At 38.3% G+C, this 22,087-nt stretch overlaps 1 protein-coding gene and 1 non-coding gene across 2 annotated transcripts in view; one reads left to right on the forward strand and one right to left on the reverse strand.

The window, feature by feature from the left end:
- The window catches only part of DISP1 (dispatched RND transporter family member 1), a 166,244-nt gene that overhangs the window by 65,048 nt on the left and 79,109 nt on the right, over positions 1-22,087 (forward strand). The gene's annotated exons all lie outside the window — the stretch shown is intronic.
- Positions 15,994-16,097, reverse strand: LOC116458167 (small nucleolar RNA U13). Its single transcript, XR_004245232.1, has one exon. It is a non-coding gene; the product is annotated as a small nucleolar RNA U13 (small nucleolar RNA).

The following is a 22,087-nucleotide window of genomic DNA, read 5'->3' on the forward strand; positions in this document are numbered from 1 at the left end:
GCTTTGCTGTGTACTAGTGTGTATTCCTAGCCCTGACTACTGCTAATGGTGAATCATTCTTGCAAAAACATAAGTATTAATAAGCTTATTCACATAGTATATTTTGTATATGATTCCAGTGAGTGGTGTCCCAAGAAATAATAAGTTTTGACAGCAAAATCTTTTTTTTTAATTATACTTTAAGTTTTAGGGTACATGTGCACAACATGCAGGTTTGTTACATATGTATACATGTGCCATGTTGGTGTGCTGCACCCGTTAACTCGTCATTTACATTAGGTATATCTCCTAATGCTATCCCTCCCCCCTCCCCTCACCCCACAACAGGCCCCGATGTGTGATGTTCCCCTTCCTGTGTCCATGTGTTCTCATTGTTCAATTCCCACGTATGAGTGAGAACATGCGGTGTTTGGTTTTTTGTCCTGACAGCAAAATCTTAAATTGGTCATTTGGACATGTGATTCTTTGTAATGCTATTAATGTCGCTAGGAGATCTGAATGTTAAGTTACTTGAATACTATACCTAATAATGTTTGCTGAGGGCTTCCAGTGTTTGGTATCTGCTACAGGCTACGATTATTTGTAAATACTTTTGACAGAATAAATGCAAGAGATGATCACAGTGTGGCTATGGAACACTTTGAGGTGAAATCAGAAACATCTGTAATCTGGATTAGCAAAGCAATATTCACTTTAATGGCAAAACCAAAATCAGGGCAAGCATACAAAATATTTTCATTGTTAAAGAAGAAAATGAGCTTAAATGAAGCAAAATGTGTTTGAATGTCCAGCTTGGTGATCACACCAACATCTATGCAACATGAAAGAAAGTTTTCTATGTCTGGAATGTTTGTCATGAAACAAAAGTCAAGTCTCAAATAAGGCAATTAATGTTTTATGTATTTTAAATTTTTATTAAAAATTAGTGGCTTTTAAATATCAAATATTTTTGATATCTGCAAATTTTTAAATAATTTCTATTTGACATGTCTTGATGTTTACTTCACTTGATGTTTTCTATTATTCGATGTCTATATCAGGTATAGATCATTTTTATGTTATGAAAATATTGATCTTATCACAATACCACAATATATTGGTTGATAATTATAAACCATGCCTTTATTATTAAATCTTTTGTGTTACAGAAAACTACTAAAACTTTAGTGGTTTTCTACTAAATGGGTAATAACTCTATCATGGAAAAATTATTCATGGTATATAATAATTACTGTCACTCATTATTGTCATGGGATCCTTGGGATGTTACTTCGCCAACTGGAAACCTCTGTAGCTGGCAGAGCCTTCTTCCTGAGCACTGCTTGTGCCTGCTGGCCTCGTTCCGCCCACTCGACCTGGCAGGCTGTGTTTGGCTCATGCTACCGGCCCGGATCCCACACCTGCCAAGGGCAAGCCAGGCGTGGAGCGGTGAGGGCTGTGTGGGTGAGTAAGTGTGAGGTCTGGCCACTGTGCACAGCTAGGCACATCAGCTTCTGTGGCAGGGCGGGCAGCTCCAGGCGCCGGCACTGGCTCCATGGAAGGCTGCAGCTGGACCAGATGTACTGCATGCAGCTTCCACTGCGGGCACCCATGTCTGGATGAGGGGAATGTGGTGGTGCCTGGAAGCTTGGAGATGCCAGGAACTGCAGAGCCCCAAAGAGAGTGTCACAGCCCTGGCTCGGGGAGCCCCTAGATGTGGGCTCCCTTCTCTCCTTCTTGTTGCCCACAACGTGGCTAATGGAGTGGGGGCGTGTTTCAGCCCTGTTTGTGTTACAGCTCTTTCAGTCCTGCCATTCGGCAGGTCCTAAGTTCTTGTTCCATGCCCAGGAATAGTGAGGTACATGGACAACTGGAGGGTGAGCAAGGTGGGGAGGAGCTTGAGTGGCAGAACAGTTCTCAGGGGACCCGAAGTGGGTAGCTCCCTCCCGCAGGCAGGTCATCCCTACAAGTTGAGGAGACGTGAAGTGGTAGTTCCTTCTCACAGCTGATAGTCCCCATGTCTGTGTGAGTCTGACTGGGTGGGTAGTTATGGGTCTCATAAGGCAGGACGTGTGTACTAGTTGATCCATGGGTGGGCCCAGAAAAAGCTCCCTAAGTTCTCACTCCCGGTGCGGACTTCACCTAGAACTGACAGCCCGGCCCCCAGGCTTCAGGCCGTCCCTGGCTTGAAGGTGGGGCTTCACCAGGGACCTACCCCTTTCCACCCACGAGTCTGTCTGCCTCCTGACACCTTAAGTCACTTTAGTCCATCGCGCCCAGGCTGTTCCTGCAGAGGGGCACCTGCAGGCCAATGCTGAGCCACCCTCAGTGCCCCCTTGGGCTCCCTCCCATGCCCGTAGGCACCCAAAGTCCAGAGGGGACTGAGGCAGCAGGGGGCTGGAGTGTCAGCACTGCCTCAAGTGTGCGCACACCCGGCCAGGTTGCGACAGCGCCTGGACTCGGCTTCAACTTTGCTCCCAAATCAGAGCTGGTGCTGGAAGCAGGGAGCAGGGAGAGGCCAGGCAGCGGGAGCCGTCACTTCCAAGCCTGTGGGGGCAGGGGGCTTCCCGGGCCCCCAGGAGTGCAGAGATGCCTGGGTCCGCAGCCATGGCTGGGTGGCTATAGCTGCGCCTGGGAGCATGGGGCTCCTGCCTTGCCAATTCGGAAATGGGTGGGGATCCCGCCTGTTCCCGGCTCCCGCTGGCTCCCTGGAACAGGCACCCCAAACCCGGCTGTGCCTCCCCTGCTACAGCCGGCGACGCTGTAGCTGCTGCTCCAGACGGGCTGCAGGTGCCATCATTATTATTTAAAAACACATAAATAAATCTTTGAAAAATACAGAATAACTTACGAGGTTGAGAATTCTTGTAGATTCCAATTTATTTCCTAAAGATTTAGAAACACCACCTAAGAGATTGATTTGACCCAAAGGCTGGGATTAAGGACCCACAGGTAGAAAAATAAGCATCTGAGTAGGGACACCCTTTCTTCTTTCCTTTTTTTCGGGGAAGGATTTCAGGATGGGTAGAAATACAGATGAATTTGAAAATCTAGAGAATAGTCTCAGTTTTCTTTCCAAAGAAGGAGACATGAAGTGGTAGTTCCTTCTCCCAGTTGGTAGTCCCCATGTCTGTGTGAGTCTTACTCACACTCCTTAATTATGATGGGCAAAGGGCAGGGCTGGGATACCAGAGGTAGGTTGTTATGGTTTGGAACAGCTGACCAGGGATGAGCCTAAGGAGATACTGTCCAGTTGAAGGCTCAGCTGAAGTGTATCAGGGAAATTCTGGAAGGCTCATTAGGAACCTTTTATAGACCTTGGTGCTTTTTTGCCACTGTACTCTTTCCAAGTAGTTAACCGAATATCAGTCAACTTAGAAAATAAATTCAACACATTTTACTGTTAATTTGGCTCACATTTATTGTTTTAAGAATAACTGATTTTTAAAAAAGAAAATGAAATACAAACTTCTGCCATTTATCTCATCATTTTTCGCAATCTGTGATTTTCTTTTCCTTTGTGAGGGGATGCTGGGAATACATCAGTAGTTGCCCAGTTCTGACTGTTTATAACAAACAGAAGAATTAATGTACACTTTTTCTCTTTAAAATAGCATGATTGATAAACAGATCAATGGAACAGAATAAAGAGTCCTGAAAGACTCACACATATATGGCCAATTGATTTTTCAGCAAAGGTGCCAAGGTAATTCAATGGAGAAGGATCAGTCTTTTCCACATATGATGGGTTAACTGGATCTTTTGCAGGTGGTGAGGGAAAACTTGATCTCTATCCCACAGCAAATATAACAATTTTCTAAAAGTAGATTATAGACCTAAATGCTGTAAACCTAAGGCTATGAACTTTTAGAAGAAAACATAGAGAATCTTTGTGACCTTAGGAAAGGCAAAGATTTCTCAAGATTTTTTTAAAAGCCTATTCATAAGATTTTTTAAAGTGTTGATAAATTGGACTTTATCGTAATTACAAATTTCTGCTCTTCAAAAGATACCATTTAAAAAATGAAAAAGCGAGGCTACCAGGTGCAGTGGCTCATGCCTGTAATTCCAGCAGTTTGGGAGGTCGAGGTGGGGGGATAGCTTTACCTCCAGGAATTCGAGACCAGCCCGGGCAACATAGGGAGACACCACCTCTACAAATGAAAAAAATTAGCTGAGCATGGTGGTGCATGCCTGTGGTCCCAGCTACCGGTAGGCCGAAGTAGGAGGATTTCTTGAGCCTGGGACGTCAAAGCTGCAGTGGGCCATGATCCTTCCACTGCACTCCAGCCTGGGCGACAGAGCACAATCCTGTCCCAAAAAAAAAAAAGAGACTGGGCGTGGTGGCTCATGCCTGTAATCCCAGCACTTTGGGAGGCCAAGGCGGGTAGATCACCTGAGGTCAGGAGTTTGAGACCAGCATGAACAAGATGTTGAAGCCCCGTCTCTACTAAAAATGCAAAAATTAGCTGGGTGTGGTGGGGGGCGCCTGTAATATCAGCTACTCCGGAGGCTGAGGCAGGAGAATTGCTTGAACCCAGGAGGTGGAGGTTGCAGTGAGCTGAGATCACGCCATTGCACTTCAGCCTGGGTGACAGAGTGAGACTCCATCTCAGAGAAAAAAAAAAAAAAGAAAGTAAAAAGAAGAAGCAAGGTACAAAGTAGGAGAAAATATTTGTAATACAATGTGTGACAAAGGGCTTGCATCTAGAATGTTAAAAGAACTCTTACATGGCAAACAACTTTTAAAAGGTGAGCAAAGACTTGAAAAGACACACAAAGAAGATATACAGATGGCCAATAAGCACATGAAAAGATGAGCATCATCATTAGTCATCAGGGAAATTATTTAAAACCCACAATGAGATACCATTTATAACTGCCAGAATGGCTAAAATGAAAAAGACCAAGAATTTCAAGTATCAGAGAGAATGAAGAACAAGCGTGAAATGGCATAACCACTTGGAAAGTTTTGGAGTTTCTTAGTAAACATGCATGTACCTTATGACCCGGTAATTTCATACATACATGAAAACATGTGCCCACAAAAAGACTTACTTATGAGTGTCCATGTCAGTCTTACTCGTAATAGCCCCAAACTGAAAACAATCTAAGTATCCATGAATAGGGAAGTGGACAAACAAATTTTGATACAGTCATTCAGTGGCATACTCCTCAGCAATAAAAAGACAGTGTGGATGAATCTTATAGATATCTGTTGCATAAAAGACTTGGCACAAAAGAGTATATATTATATAGTTCCATTTAGGAAGTTCTAGAGCAGGCAAAACTATGATGATAGAAATGATCGGAGTTTGCCTGTGATGGGATATAGTGGGGAGATTAACTACAAAGGGGTACAAGGGAACTTTTGGTGGTGATGGAAATATTCTATAACTTCATTGAGGTTGTGGTTTCATGGATGCATCTATTCCTTGTCAAAACTCATTGCACTGTTTAAAATTTGTACATTTTATTGTATATAAATTATACCTCAAAGTTGTTTAAAAATAAAAACATGAAACTTTTAAAAATAATGAAAAATATTGTTAGCATATAGTTTTGTATACTTTTTAAAAGCCTTTGTCAGCTAAATTTATGGGGATGTGTACTGTATTCCTAGGATACTTTATTAAGCCTTCTAGGAGGCAATTCAATGAACCTGTCATTAATAATTTCATTTTGCACCTAATAGTTGTGGTTAAATCTAGAACTAATGAGGTAAGCCTTATTCCCTCAAGAAAACATTTCTTAACATCCATCACTTTCACTTTCATTTGAATGTTTTTATTTTAAAAATACATACCAGTTTTATTATATTTACTTTTCTGTATGTACAGAGGCTAAAGTACTTGGTGTTTTAGTTAAACATACATGTAATGTAAAAACATGTACATGTCCATTTTGGATTTATTTTCAAAAAGATATTCCCCATCGAATCTGAATCATAGGAATATTTAAGTCTTACATCTTCCCAGTAAGTAGCACATTTTTACTGTAATTTTTTCCCCTGCTTTGTGTCTTGATATCCTGCAGATAAACTGGTGACATCTGATATTCACTAGTCATGTTCGTTGAGGAAAAACATACACTTTCTTATTAAATCCACTTATCTGTAAAGTTTTGGTCAGGGATTTTAGCTTTTATTATGTGGATTATAGCTTGTAGTATGTGGAAGAAATCTAACTGCAGGGATGTAAACATTGTTTGGGGTGGAAAAAGCCTGCACTAGCACATGTATTATAAAAGTTGAAGCCAGTATCAAAATGTCTTTTTCAGAAGTGGTAAATAGAATTTTTTTTTAAACACTGAGATCATAGAGCTGATTGTTGGGGAGGGAACACAGTTACTGAAGTATCAACTTTGTTTTTATGTGGCATAGAGTGTTCTTAAAGAGTAAAGGTGATTGGTTGAAAAACAAATGGAAAATTCTTAATTTGTAACTCTTGAAACTCTTCCTGCCAAAAATTTTTTGAAGTGTTCCTTCATTTGTTCATTCATTCAGGAATGTATTAATACATTTATCCCTTAAACCGTTTTACACATTGTGTATCTATGTGCCATGTACCAGTTTTTTTTTTTATTTCAACTTTTATTATAGATTAAAGTGTATACATTCAGGTTTGTTACTTGGGTAAACTGTGTTATGCTGAGGCTTGGGGAATTTAATAATAACAGAGATTTTTTGAATTAAAAGATGCCTAATGGTTTAAAACATTTTCAAATGTGTCACTCACATGACCCACATGACAGTTTACTGCACTTGGCGGGAAGATACTGTTTTCAATGTTTAATAGATAATGTATGAGGCTGCTTTCAGGGTTTGGTTATATTATGTTACTTTCATTGCCTTATATCTCCTGTATATGTAAGCTAAACTTCTTGACTAGTTTAAATTAACTTATCTAGTTGATATACTTGGGCCCGATCTGATTTACTTGTGCACACACCTAACATGAAGTTATTTTCACCTTGTGACATTTAATCTTTAATATTTCTGGAGAAAAGAATTAAATATCTTTTTACAAAGTAAATTATGAATACCTTTTAAGCAGCTTCTATTTGAAGTAACACTTTATATAAATATAGGAATATATAATATTCTTATGTAAGAATACTTTATATGAATATAGTCCTTTACCTTTTTGATTCCTACAGCAAGGCCATGAGGAAACCAAGGCTCACAGAAATTATGTTTAATACAGTCTTTCCATGTCATTGTGCTACCTCCCCCAAATATCAGCCTGTTTGAATTTGGGGGAGGAGTCATGGGGGGAGCAAGAAAATAGTCTCCGATTCTAACATAGGATATTTAAAACATTTTAAAAAGTTATTGTTTTCAGTATCTGCCTGAGAAAGAATTAGAACATGTCTTCTTAGTTGATGAATTATCATGGGTGATTTTCAAGTTGGTGAAATGCTTTAGAGTAATTAAATAAATGCTTGAGAGTTATGTTGCGCATTAAATGCTAACTTTTATGTGCATCAGGTAGTCAAAATAAAATCTCCGTTTTAATTATGACCTCACTGCCAAGGGTGAGGGTCTTGTTTGATATTGTCTGGCTTACAGGAATGAGATTGTTTAACCTAGAGCAAGAGGAAAATTGTTTTTTAAGAGATGAGATCTTGTGCTGTTGTCTAGGCTGTAGTGCAATGGCATGATCATAGTTCACTGCAGCCTCAAATTCCTGGGCTCAAGAGATCCTCCTGCCTCAGCCCCCTGAATACTTGGGATTACAGGCGTGAGCTACCACACCCACCTCAGCAAGAGCAAATTTTTCTTTTTTGTTGTTTGACAGGGTCTCACTCTTGCCCAGGCTGGCCTTGAACTCCTGGGCTCAAGCCATCTACCTGCCTCGACCTCCCAGAGTGTTGGGATTACAGGTATGAGCCACCATGCCTGGCCAGCAAGAGGAAGTTTAATGTTAAGTACTATGTAAAGCTGTCTGTTGCCTTAATGAAAAATTTCTAAAACAATCATGGTTTTGTTTTTAGCAACCCCAAAATGCTTTGGGCTTCAAGAGTTCAAATAATTTTACTGTAAAGTTTAATAAAAGATATAAGATGTGCTGTGTAATTATGTAAGCTGGTAAGATTAAAACAAGTAAAATACAGGTAGTTTAGTTCTTAAAATCATCATATATATTTCCTTATTAACATTAATCAGTAGAATTGAGATTGTATACAGTACAGCAGTTATGAATTTAGGCTCTAGATTCAGACTGTCTGGGTTTGAAGTCAATGCTATCACTTTCTCATGGTATAACTAGGGACAACTTTTTTAAGCCTTAGTTTCCTCATTGATAAAATAAGGATAATCTTAGTACTTGCCTCTTTTGCTAAGAATGAGGATTAAAATGATATATGTGAAACCATTTATGTCATACATACCCATTCACATGATACAGTTAATTTGGATTGTCTATGTCAGTAGATGAGATACATAAAAAAGAAAATCTAGTTGATGAGTAGTTTTGACATTATTGCATATATAATTTGTGGATTTTCAGTGCTTCTGTTTTCTTTTTTCTGTTGGAGATCCTATTAAGTAATGAATTAATTATGATATGGAAAAGTAATGATCCTCAACAAATTTGTAAACTATATACTTGGATAATCTGAAAGACTGAAACTTAACTGTACTTATGCATTAAATTAAAATAGCAACAACCAAAATACCCAGAACATACTTTTAAGGCAGGACAGTAACTCATCTGACAAATTGGAGATAAGAGATCAAGATGAAGATAGTGAAGTCAATGATGTTTTCAGTTGATTGCAGTATGATCTCCATCAAGTTAACTATTATTTTTACTAATATATGAACAGAGTGATGAGTGGGAGCTAAAGTTAGGTACTTTGTAGGGAAATCTATGTACTATTTCTAAGGAGCTGTAGGACTGAGAAAGGTATTTTACTTGTTTTGTATTATTTTTGAAATGAGAAAAATAAAAGCATATTTGTATGTTGTTGGGAATGATCCAACAGAGAGGGAAAATGAGAAAGACGAGAAGTATTTGATGGTCTTCTTGAGTAGATGAGAGGAAGTGGAATATAGTACACAAATGGAGGGATTATTTTTAGAAGTAAGGACAGATTATCTCTAGAAACATGCAGGATTGCAGAAAACTAACCTACGAACAGATGCTGGTGGGTGAATAGCTCTGATGGTGATAAGTTGTGGAAGTTCTCTTCTGATTGCTTGTATATCCTTACTGTATTCTTAGTGAAGTAGATAATGAGCCAAACTTGAGGATGAAGGATTTGTGAGAGATGTGAGGTATGAAGTAGATATCTGAAAGAAAAAGAGAAAGTATTAACAGTGACTAGAGACAAAAAAATTGGTTTTCTACCAAGAATAAAAATGAAGATTGAAAATGGACTTCTAATAGATGACAAAGGCAATGGAATAATGTCTTTAAAGTACTGAGGGACATAAGAATAAGAGTGAAAAACAAAGATATTTGGGGACCTGCAGAGACTGAGGATGTAATACTTATAGATTTTTGTTTGTTTGTTTGTTTTTTGTTTTTGAGATGGAGTCTCACTCACTCTATCACCTGGGCTGGAGTGCAGTGGCACGATCTCTGCCCAGTGCAACCTCTACCTCCCGGATTCAAGCGGTTCTCTTGCCTCAGCCTTCTGAGTAGCTGGGATTACAGGCATCCACCACCATACCTGGCTAATTTTTGTATTTTCAGTAGAGACGGGGTTTCACCATATTGGCCAGGCTGGTCTGGAACTCCTGACCTCCAGTGATCCACCTACCTTGGCCTCCCAAAGTGCTGGGATTATGGGTGTGAGCCACTGGCCAATACTCACATTTTTGTCGGAAATGCTACAAAAGCATATACTTCACTAAAAGGAAATTGAACCCAGATGGAAAGTGTGAGATATAAGAATCAAAATGAGCAGAGAAATGGGCATTTTGGTATTTCTAAATACATATTATAAAAAGTAAATACTAAATTTATATATGTAAATATATTTACTAGGATATTGGATAACTTGGGATATCTGTTTTAATATAACCAATTGCTTATTTTTTCTTTCCCTTTGTGATGAGAGGGAAAGCAAAGTTCTGCAGACTTTTTAAAGAGCTCATGTGTTTTAAGCTCTGATCACTGTTTAAGAACTTTAGATGTAGTGTGACCTTAATCTACACTATGTAAAATTAGATGGTATCATAGATATTTGACATTGCCTTCCAAGTACACCAAAGATTACTAGTCTAAATTCTTTATGTATCAGATACCTAAGCCATTCCCAGGTTCTGAGGTGTTTACTCAGAGGCTAGGGAAGACAACTACTTCTGTGTGTTAGAAGGCTTATGTTTGGGTGTTTCCTCAGAAGGAGGCAATGGAGTGCATAAACATCAAATTTGTGCTTAAATACATTTTATTTTTATTTTAATCTGCTTCAGTGTTGGTGTGGCATCCTTACTTAGATCAAATAAAACCTAGTATATGAGTTGTGTACTCCTGCCATTCAAATTCCTTTTATGGAAAAGAAAAATAGTCTTCTTATTCATTTCCCTAATTGGGAAGGATGAAGCTAATAAGTTATTGGACAAAAGCTGAAAAATATTCTCATGTTCATTATGTAAAGGTTTAGACATCTTTTAAAACCAGTACCTGCCAATGTGAGGTTTTTAATGTATTTTGCATTTCCAAAATTAGAAAGTTATCTCCAAGATTGTCCGAATTACTTGTTAGATAGAAAATATATTTGTGTGAGCTTCCTAAACCTCTGCGCTTAAGTAGTCATTCAGTCTTCACTATTACATCATAAGTCATTACCAAGCCTTTTGTTCTGAGCTATACCAAAGATGTTATTTATATAGAAACATATTTATAGATGTTTTCAGTATCATTTAGTACATTAATTAGTATTCATGATGTTAAAAAGAGACTATAGTTTATTTCTGATAGCTTCTCTTTTAATATGATACGTTATATAAATTTAGAAATGGTAATTTATCTTTAGTTTATTCAGAGACTCTTTTTTTTTTGAGATGAAATCTTGCTCTGTCGCCCAGGCTGGAGCACAGTAGCGCTATCTCGGCTCACTGCAACCTCTGCCTGTTAGGTTCAAGCAATTCTTCTACCTCAGTCTCCTGAGTAACTGGGACTATAGGCACACACCACTATGCCTGGCCAAGTTTTGTATTTTTAGTAGAGATGGGGTTTCACCATATTGGCCAGGCTGGTCTTGAACTTCTGACCTCATGATCTGCCCACCTCGGTCTCACAAAGTGCTGGGATTACAGGCGTGAGCCACCGCCCCTGGCCTCATATTTTAACTAATAATTTCCAGTCATTTGATTATATTTTTGGAATATTTTTACTTTCAAAAACTGTATTTGTTACCAGAAAGACATAAAAACTACTCATGCTGCAAATATGCCTGCTGGTAAATACAAATCAGATCATTTATTTCAGGACTGATTTTATTGACTTTTTAGGTGAGGATTCTATTATTAATAGATCTAAAATAAGAAAGAAGTAACTATAATAAACTGATTTAAGAACAAGTTGGAGCATAAAAACTCTAAAAATAAGATGGATTATGATGTATTAAGTGTTCTCCAGTTAAAATATTATTTTATAAATAGTTAAATAATTTAAGAAATATTTCTTCCCTTAAATGTTAGTTCTAAATCAGACTAGTCTCAGATGCATATTAGTAATGCTCAGAATGGAAAACATACACCTGTGGTAAAAGAATATGTCATGGTAAATATGTTTATACAGCTGTGTGGTAATGTTAGTTATTACAGAGTACATTTGCAGAATCATGTAATGAGCCTCATTTTCAAACAACCATTAACTTTGGCTTAGAAATGGCTAATGAAAGAATAATTGCATTTTTCAAATGCAGACTGTACAAACAATATATAGCATCACTGTAGCTGTCTTCTTAACAGAACATATAAATTTGATTGTTGGTATATGTTGGCTAATTTCGAGGAAATTCAAACTTCTCATAAGACTATTTCTTATTTATAATTTATACTTTCATTGCATATAATGCCTACTCTTTTAGTACCAGACTGAGTTTCCATTAAACTTTATTGCACTTACATGGACTCTTCTGTCAAGCTTTAATAAAATTATAAAATTGACTTAATTGGGTCTATCTGAAAGCTTCCTTTATCATTAATAAATTTTATTCATTCCGTGGGGTTATTAGTCTTGGATAACTTGTATGACTTCATTCAAACTTGTTCTAGAATATGAATAAATATTATTTAAAAATTAAGCATGAGTAAAAGCAAATTTTAAAATATTCTCATAGGACTTTGAGGATTTGCTCAAGAGTGCATAAAATGTTACCATTCACTATGTATTGCTGTAGTGCTATCTGTAAAAATATGTTATCTAAAAAGTTTAACAAGCAGTGGGTGGTTTCATCCATTCATGTAACTTTTGAGCACCTGCTAGGCAAACTCCAGAAATATCAAGAAGGAAGTCTTATTTCCTGCCCTCAAGTATTTTAGTTTCCTTCTACCGAGCATCAACTTTTAATTACCAGCAGTTACTTTTTTTTAAAACCTACCACTTGAAGATACTGCAAATGTATTCAACATATAAATAGTGGCATCTTTATTAGACCCTTAGCTCTTTTTAGAGCTGTCTAAAATGGATACTAAGTTATAAGAAGACCAGGAAAGAAAATAAACAGATTCATGGCATATTTATTTCCACTCCTGGAAAAAACAGTTTGATGTGCTTTGGGGGAACTTTTTTCTTGTTTGAACAATGTAACTTCTAAGGTGTATACAAAGTTATCAGAGGCGTTTGAACCACAGCAACTCCATCTTAAATAGGGGCTGGGTAAAATAACGCTGCGATCTGCTGGGCTGCATTTCCAGGAGGTTGGGGCATTCTTAGTCACAGGATAAGACAGGAGGTCGGCACAAGATACTGGTCATAAAGACCTTGCTAATAAAACAGGTACGGTAAGGAAGCCGGCGAAAACTCGCCAAAACCAAGAGGGCGATGAGAGTGACCTCTGGTGTCCTCACTGCTACACTCCCACCAGCGCCATGACAGTTTACAAATGCCATGGCAACATCAGGAAGTTACGCTATATGGTCTAAAAAGGGGAGGCATGAATAATCCACCCCTTGTTTCACTTATCATCAAGAAATAACCATAAAAATGGGCAACCAGGCCGGGCGCCGTGGCTCACGCCTGTAATCCCAGCACTTTGGGAGGCCGAGGCGGGCGGATCACGAGGTCAGGAGATCGAGACCACCCTGGCTAACACGGTGAAACCCCGTCTGTACTAAAAATACAAAAAATTAGCCGGGCGTGGTGGCGGGCGCCTGTAGTCCCAGCTACTCAGAGAGGCTGAGGCAGGAGAATGGCGTGAACCTGGGAGGCGGAGCTTGCAGTGAGCCGAGATTGCGCCACTGCACTCCAGCCTGGGCGACAGAGCGAGACTCTGTCTCAAAAAAAAAAAAAAAAAAAATTGTAACTGTTTGAAGCTCATTATGAATAACCCAGGATATTATTACATTCATTTGGATAAAATGGACAATATGGTTGTTATAAATCAAAGCAAGTAAAACCTATATTGCACTAGAATTGTTTATGAATGTGTTATTTCTCTTGTTATTCAGGATCCCATTGGCATGTTTGCATATATGCACATTTACTTGAACTTATCATGTAAAAATTATCAGCATTTATCAACTCTTCTATAGTCGGCACCATGCTGAGCACTGCAGTGTCAAGGAGGAACATAGGAGAGTTCCAGTCAGGTGGCTCCATGAAGGTCTCGTTTCAACACTATATCCCACACGGCAACAAAAGGATATAAAAGATAAAACTAAAACGACATACCTAGTCTCAAAATCAAGACAAAACATCTCTAAGGACCAGGAGGTGACCAGAAATAGAAAGCGGTAAGTAGGCCTGGAACTCTGAGCCTGCCAAGCTCCTGGCCAGAAGCAGGAAGTTGCTTAACTACTCCTCAGCCACTTCTCAGGAGATGGGGGAGCTCATGCCTGAAGGAAGGGATGGAAGCCAGGAGAATCCTTCCCCCTGCCTGATTTCCATCATTGTTAATAGACACTAAAATGTTAGCTGCCAGCTCTGCCTGGGGCTGTGGTCTTATTGTAAGCTGTGAACTAAGGGGCAAAAGTAGGATAAAAACATGGTTTAGTGACCAGAAACTGAAAAAGTTGTCTGCTGGTTCTGTGATATCCCTAATATCATCCTTCTAAACTATTATTCAAGGATGAGGCTGGCGTGGTGGCTCACACCTGTAATTCCAGCACATTGGGAGACCAAGGTGGGAGGATTGCTTGAGCTCAGGAGTTCAAGACCAGCCTGAGCAACATGGCAAAACCCTGTCTCTATAACAAAAATACAAAAAATAGCAGATATGGTGGTGTGTACCTGTAGTCCCAGCTACTCAAGAGGCTGAGGTGGAACAATCACCTGAGCTGGAGAAGTCAAGGCTGCAGTGAGCCATGATCGCACTATGGCACTCCAGCCTGGGGGTCGGAGTAAGACCCTGTCTCCAAAAAACAAACAAAAAGGGATGAGGACAAAATTAAGACATTTTAACATATGTAGAATAAGAGTATAAGAGTATTTGCCATTCACATAACCTTTCTAAAAGAAATACGAAATGGTGCACTCAGTAGGAAAAATGTCCCAGAGGGAAGGTGCGGTGAGCTTAGAAAATAATAGTGAAATTGATTGAAATATTAGAGGTGTAAGTAGTCATTTCTTGTATTTGAAATGTGTGAACATGATTTGTTCAATTATAGCATTAATTTAATTTAACTACAAAAATAAGCTCTTAAGATACTGCAAATGTCCAATATGTCCAATAGGACCTTATTGTTAGGTAACCAAAAGAGAGAATGACTTCTGAGTCAAAGCAGTCTAAAAAGAGAAAAGGAAATTTAGATGTACCTTGAAGAAATATGTAGGATTCAGCTGTGTCAATCTCATTGGAGACTTTGCAGTGAAAAGGAGCAATGTGAGCAAATTGCATTTAGGTAGAGATGTTTATGACTCATTTTGAGGGTAGTTTGGCCAGGGTTTATGTAAGAGGGTGATTGGCGAGGTTATTTTGAACCTTTTGGAATCCTTGTAGTAGGCACTGGGGTATCTGTATTGAGATAAATGAGATGGCATCCTTTTTAGCTGACTTTTTTCCTAGGCAAGCCCTGGTAATTTGTCTTCTCTAAATGAGCAACATATGTATCTTTAAGAAATTCACAGTAATCGTCTTCAGGGGAGAATCGTCCATATTCTCAAGTTGTGTTTTCTTATTTTTCTGATGGTTAGCTTAGGTGATTTGAAAGGCTCTACCTCCTTGTATTATATCAGCTTTGGTTAAAACCTGTTTTTGCTTTGTTCCTTGGTTGATCCTTAGACTGAATGAAGGCCAATTAGATATTAGTATAAAGTAAGTGATATCATAGCATCAGCGAGAATCTTCTGTAAACCAGAGCCTGTTTCTGCTTCCAATTTGTATTGTCTAGAGAACAAAGGGTATCTTTGCACCAAAGAGACTGGGAGAAGTTGGGATTTACTTTGCTTCAAGTATAAAACTGTAGAGCAAGGGTTAAGGAACTCTTAAAGGAAGGGCGCCTTCTAGTACCCTTCTTTTTCCTCTTTTACAGATGGAAGAGATTTTTTTTTAGTTTTTAATTTTTTTTTCTTTTTGAATCAGAGTTTTGCTCTTTTGTCCAGGCTGGATTGCAGTGGTGCGGTCATAGCTCATTGCAGCCTCAAACTCCCAGGAATTTCCTGGGATTGCTCAAAGAATCCTTCTGCTTCAGTCTACCAAATAGCTGAGCCTACAAGTGCATGCCACTACATCCAGCTAATTTTTTGTTTGTTTGTGTATTTTTTTTGTAGAGACAGGGTCTTGCTATGTTGCCAAGGCTGATTTCCAATTCATGGCCTCAAGTGATCCTCCCGCCTCAGCCTCTCAGAGCACTAGAATTATTGGCATGAGCCACTATCCCTGGCCCATTTGTTTTCATGTCAAACTGGTAATGTGCCAACATAGTAACAAGGTTTGAGGGAGGCACATCTCACATACCGGCATGAAAACCAAATCATCTTGCTTATGAACTACAAGTGGACTAGGAAGAGATTATAATGAGGGAGTGAGATGGTGGATGCCAACTTAAAGAATAGCAAGGAATTGAATATGTGGTTGCAGCAGCCAGCACTCATGTGATCTTTGACCATGGGCTGGAGGAATCTGAGTCTTGTCTCTGGAATTCCCAGAAGTACCTTATTTTTCATAAGCTCTTACTAATGTGCTTTAACCAAGTTGCTGTGTGTCCAGAATTGTAATGAATCTTTTGAGGTTATAAGAAAAAATAATAAGTTGGAACTTAAAGAAGAGCCACTGTTTGCAAGAGGGCTTAATCATATCTTCATATCTCTGCAATTAATCTGTAGGTTTGCATAGAGTAGCAATTTGGACCATTTATGTATTTTTCTCTCAATAAATTGTTTTAGAAGCCAGATTACTTTGCAGCATAAAGCACCTACTTTTTCTTCTGACTTACCTGTTTCCAGTGTTGTATTTTATCGTCTCCCCTCAGTTTCCTACTTTTCCCTCAGATTGCCTTAGCTTCTGCTTTGCTTATGTTCTTCCCACTATTTGATGTGTATGTCATACATATATCACCTTGTTACTGCTTATGGCTGTTTTCCTTTTCCCACATTTCCTTTACAGTCTGTTACTTCCTTTCTTTTTACTTCTGTTACTTCCTTTCTTCATTCTCTCCTCCTCTATTTCTGTTTGCCTTGGTTTCCTCATTTGTTGAAATCGTTTTCTTAAAGGGGTTTCTTAAAGGTTATAGTGGGTTGACTCATGGATTAATCAAAGTGTTTCTTTTTAACTTCATTTTATTGTCAGGCCTTATTAGCCAGCAGAATAATAAAGCCAATCATAGTATATTCTTAAGTTTAGGTAAACTTTTGTTGAACTTATTTGGTTATTTGAGGTTTCACTAAAGAATGTGAGTTAGAAAAATGGCAGAGTGATAGGGACGTGCTTTCATGTCTGAGTATTGACCTGTGATGTAGTGGGAGCAGGAATGAAGCATAGTTGCCATATGCAGTGATGTGATCTTGGGATATGAGACAATTTGCATTCGCAACCTGCATGACTAGATATTTATAGCAGAAATGCTAAAATGAAAACAAAAACAAGAACTTTGTACTTGAAAAAACTTCTAATTAGACTTTAAAGTTTTGGAATATAGTAAAAAAAAATAGTGACTGGAACTTAGTAAATTAGGTAGGTTTGTTTTGATGTGAGAAGTATGGCTTGTACCCCACCTTTTTGGTACTTGGTAGTTGCTTGTATTCTCTTTAAAGATTTACCTATACAATAGTTAGAAGTGAAATATAATATTAAGACCAAATTATTTTATAGAATATTAACAAATTAAGCAAATAAATTAAGTTTTATTTTCATAGATAAGACCATTCACTTTTATATATAAAAATGCTAGCTTGCATGTATCAATATAGAGATGTTACTGTTAGACTCAAATGATCTAGAATATGAACTTCCAAGTTAGAGTTTATTTGCAAAAGAAGTTGAATCATAAAATATCTAAATTACTTGAATTATATTTCTCTTGTAATCATTCTTCTATTTGCTTAGCAATAAGATATTATCTGTGATGGGCTTCCTTTTTCTTTTTCCTCTCTGCTTTTACTCCTTAACTTTTTGTCTTTAAAAAAAGTTGCAAGGTATTAGCGCTAAACATTCAGTAAAGGAGTAGATAAGGCTGGGCATGGTGTCCCATGCCTGTAATACCAGCACTTTGGGAGGCCAAGATGGGAGGATCTCTTGAGACTAGGAGTTTGAGATAAGTAAGCCTCAGTAACATAGCAAGGCTACATCTCTACCAAAAAAGAAAAAAAAAAAAAGGAGTAAATAAAATAGGAATCTCTAAATAGTATTTATCTTTGCAATAACTTTTATAAAATTTGAGATTCAAACTCCTTGTTTGATACATTCTAAATGCAAGTAAGGGTAACTTGTTTTATTTCCAAATTTGTACTTAAGTGTGGGAATAGTTCATCTTTTTCAAATTCATTCTAAATAAAAAAATGAGTAGGGTCTGCTTATATAACTCATACTGTTTTTTTTTGTTTTGTTTTTAACCCAAGCTTACATAGGTTTTCTCCAATGCTAGGTGATCCGAAGGAAATCATTAAAATCTTTGGGTTGTTTGAAATTCCTTGCTTATCTATTTGAAGCTAGTCTGGATCAAAGGGACCAGGATTTAAGTTTTTAAAAGAAACTTTTAAAAATAAAAAGTCTTTTAGGGGGACTTATGCAAATATTGGACTTTTCAAATATAGTACTTAAATCCAGAAATAAATGTGTATTACTATATACAAATTTAATTGCCTTCCAAAATATATTACACCAAAGGGATATTCATTTTATGCTTTGAAGTTGGGTTCAGAAAAATTTTTTTTGTGTGACCTGGTGATGTCTGTACATTGTTATTTATTTGGATTATAAGTTTTCTTTGGAACAGTTCAAGGGGCTTTGTCTTTAGAAACAAGATGATATGTTACCAAGACCTTACCTCCTTTTTCATTCCTTCTTGCCTCCCTCTTTCTTTCACTCATCCTCTTCAAAAGGTTATAGTCATTTATCACTGTGAGAATAGGCACTGCAAATACTATTATGAATATGAGACCATTATCCTTCTCTTCCTCTTCCCATCCCCAGAGATATGGTGAGAGATCTTGTAAAACTTAGTTTTTGGCAATGTCAAAAGGTGTGAATAAGTTAAGATCATCATAGGCCAGGTGCAGTGGCTCACACCTATAATCCCAGCAATCTGAGAGGCCAAGGCAGGAGGATCTCTTGAGCCCAAGAATTTCAAGACCAGCCTGGGCAACACAGCATGACCTGATCTCTACTAAAAATTAAAATTAAAATAATTAGCCAGGGATGGTAGCCTGCCGCTGTAGTCCCAGGTATTCAGGAAGCTGAGGCAGGAGGATTGGTTGAGCCCAGGAGTTTGAGGCTGCGGTGAGCCATGATTGTACCACTGCAGTCCAGCTTGGGTGTCAGAGCAAGACTCTGTCATTCATTCATTCATTGAAAAGGAAGGAAGGAAAGGGAAAAAAAAGATCATAATAACAATGACTGAGCATTTTTCATATGCTCCTGGCTTTCTAAAATCTGAGTTCAGCTGTGTTTGTCCTGGACACTGTCTCTGAGTCGCTGTAGTCAGTGTATCAGTATCAACAGGAACCATCATTGCAAGTACAGTCAGAGATTGGGAAAAGCAATTGTTTCCAAAAGTTATGCTTCTTTGATCTAAATAAATGGTACATTTTAGCTTTATGCAAGATTAGAGATTATTTTAGAGATTTATGACAATTCCATTTGTTCCTATATAGGGGATCTGAGCTTGACGCTTGATGCTGGATTTGACTAACTCCCTGCAAAGCCAGCAGGGTGTAGATGTGTATTACCAAGGCATTACACTTGGCAAAGGAAGGAATGAATTCTGCATTGCCTAATATCCCATAGGGATGGGAAGGAGGAGTGCATAACATTCCTTCAGTGCGATTGAGGGCTGTGTTGACTGTATGAGTAAGACAATGTGACTTGAAGATATTAAATAGAGTCCATACTTAGGTCATTAGAATTCTTGGTCATTGACCAAGATATCAGGAAAGCAAGTAGTGTTGGGTGATTAACCAGGGCAGATGCCTTAATTTAGGAATGCAACAAAGAACTTACTAGTTTTCATTTTTCCAGCTCCTCAACCTTTTCTTTCATCTTTCATTCTCTTGTAGTATAAGGCATTGTCGGTGACAGATATTTGCAAGGTCTAATACTGAATATTACTAACAGCATGGTGATAAATGTCTCTTCTGTTTCTTTTTAAGGCACAGGTTATCTTGTTGCTAACATAACTCAGAACTCTGATACCATGACCTGCTTAGTAAATAAAATAGTTTCCTGCTATCTATAATTGTGTATGCTTACTTTTTGTTGTTATTGTTGCTTTGTAACCAAAGTATTAGAATGCCCATCTTCTTTGGTGTTTCTTTGCAAATTCAGTGTCTGAACCAATACTTACAACCTATTTGTCATGGCAATTTTCATTATAAGAGTAGGTAGTGAGTTGTTGTATAGAAATAGAAATATTAGAATTCACTTTAAATATTTACCCTCTTCATGTTTGTCAAAAGTATAATGATCCTGGGTTGAGTACCTGGAACAGGTTAATCTGTGGATTTTTCTTCTCTAAAATATTTAAGGTTAAAGGTGCCTCTGATGAGTGCTACAGGTTTTATCTAGCCCAGTTACAGCATTCTGAGTCTTTTGGGTGTGCCCCAACATAGTAGGATACTTTATGGCACATATATGGTCGCTTCATATGGGCATTGGGACAGCTCTCTTCTTGTGTTCACACTTCACAACACGAACTGGAGCATTTGCTGATCCACACCCAGGAGGTTCATTCTGGCTAACAGCCCAGGAAAGTCTACCATTTGGGATGGTAATGGTCAGCTAGGCTTTCAGCATTGGAGTTTGCAATAAATATGCGAAAGATGCCTTGGTCTTGAAGAGCCTGACTGTGGACATGCCAATCAATTGTAATGAGTTTTGTTTCAGTGTTTTTGAAATGGCATTTGCTGAGCTTGGTGACATTAGTGACATACTGCCCTTAAATATGTTAGGATACCCTTTTGCCTTCTATGACTTACTTGTAGTTTCTAATGTATGTCATTTATAAATATATTCTTTCAGCCAGGCCTAAGTTTTGAGCCTAACAACACATCTGTGTTGGTATATTTTCAAGGGTTTTTTAAGAGGCCTAAGTAAAATATTCTAGCATATTTCTTATACTCTTAAAATTCTGATATAAATAAATATCCTTACTTCTGCCCATTTGTCATTACCTCATTTCTTTTCACAACCATCTTGCAGAATTTTATTGTTTCAGGCTGAAAGAGTGAGGGTCGTGATCAACTCAGTACACCACTGGAGGCTATATGAGTAAACAGCAAACTGTTTTCATAAATGCAGAATGTTGGCAAACTGACAAACTGCATCTGCCGCCCAGAAGGAATGCTGAGGGAGGTCATACCCCAAGCACAGTGTTTCTTGTGATTAGGCCCATTTGAAGCCTGTTAGCAATAATGTGAACCTGTGATCAATCAAGCAGCTGACCAATCATTATCTGCTTCTCTCTGCTCTTTCTACCCAGTAAATATAAAGGGCTGTAGAAGCTCAGGGCTGCTGCCTTTGCTCACTAGAAGCAAGGAACCCTCTTCTTCTTCCCCAGACCTCTTCTTTAAAACAGTTTCTTTTGTTTTAAGCTTTCATTTCTGCATTTGCCCCCCTTCGTTCAGTCCTGTGGTAACAGTAGTAACTGTGGCAAACTGCGGCAAGTGGCACCCAAACAGGGGCGAACAGGGACAGATAGAGACTAGCAGAGACTTGCAGGGACAGAGAGGGACAGACAGGGACAGATAGGATCCTATAGGGACTTGAACGAGGAAGGTCTGCTGGAACAGAGAAAGTCAGACTGACCAGATGAATGAGAAACCCCTTTATGAGTCTGCTGGCAGCACTATAAGGTCAGTGCCCTAAAGAGGTAAAGAGAATGGGAAGTTTTTGAATCAGGGTAACATGGAGAAGAATTTGACTATTTCTTTTCTCTTTTCTGTTTGGAATTTCGTTCATATTGTCCTTTTGTCATTATTTCAAAATTCGAGATAATTTTTTGCACAACCCACAGCACCTATCGAGGGTGGTGAACACAAGAGGGACGATGAAAATTGCCTTGTATGGTCTTCTTTTGTGGCTACAGGAAGGCTAATTTTAACTTTGGCTTTTGAGAATGCAAACGTGGATTGTAAATGTGCACTGGCACCTGTGAGATGTACAAAAAACTTGGGAGGTTTTCTCAGAGCTTGTCAAGATATGGGAACTGAGCTTCATTGCTCTACAATGTTGGTTCAAGCAATGGCCGATTTGGTAGTTGATCTAAGGGGACTAAAGTGGGAAAATGTTGTAAGTGTAGAAAAATTGGACATTTCAAAAAAGAATGCTGTCAGACCTC

Source organism: Hylobates moloch, unplaced genomic scaffold (genome assembly GCF_009828535.3).
Source record: "Hylobates moloch isolate HMO894 unplaced genomic scaffold, HMol_V3 SCAFFOLD_18, whole genome shotgun sequence".
Taxonomy (NCBI): domain Eukaryota; kingdom Metazoa; phylum Chordata; class Mammalia; order Primates; family Hylobatidae; genus Hylobates; species Hylobates moloch.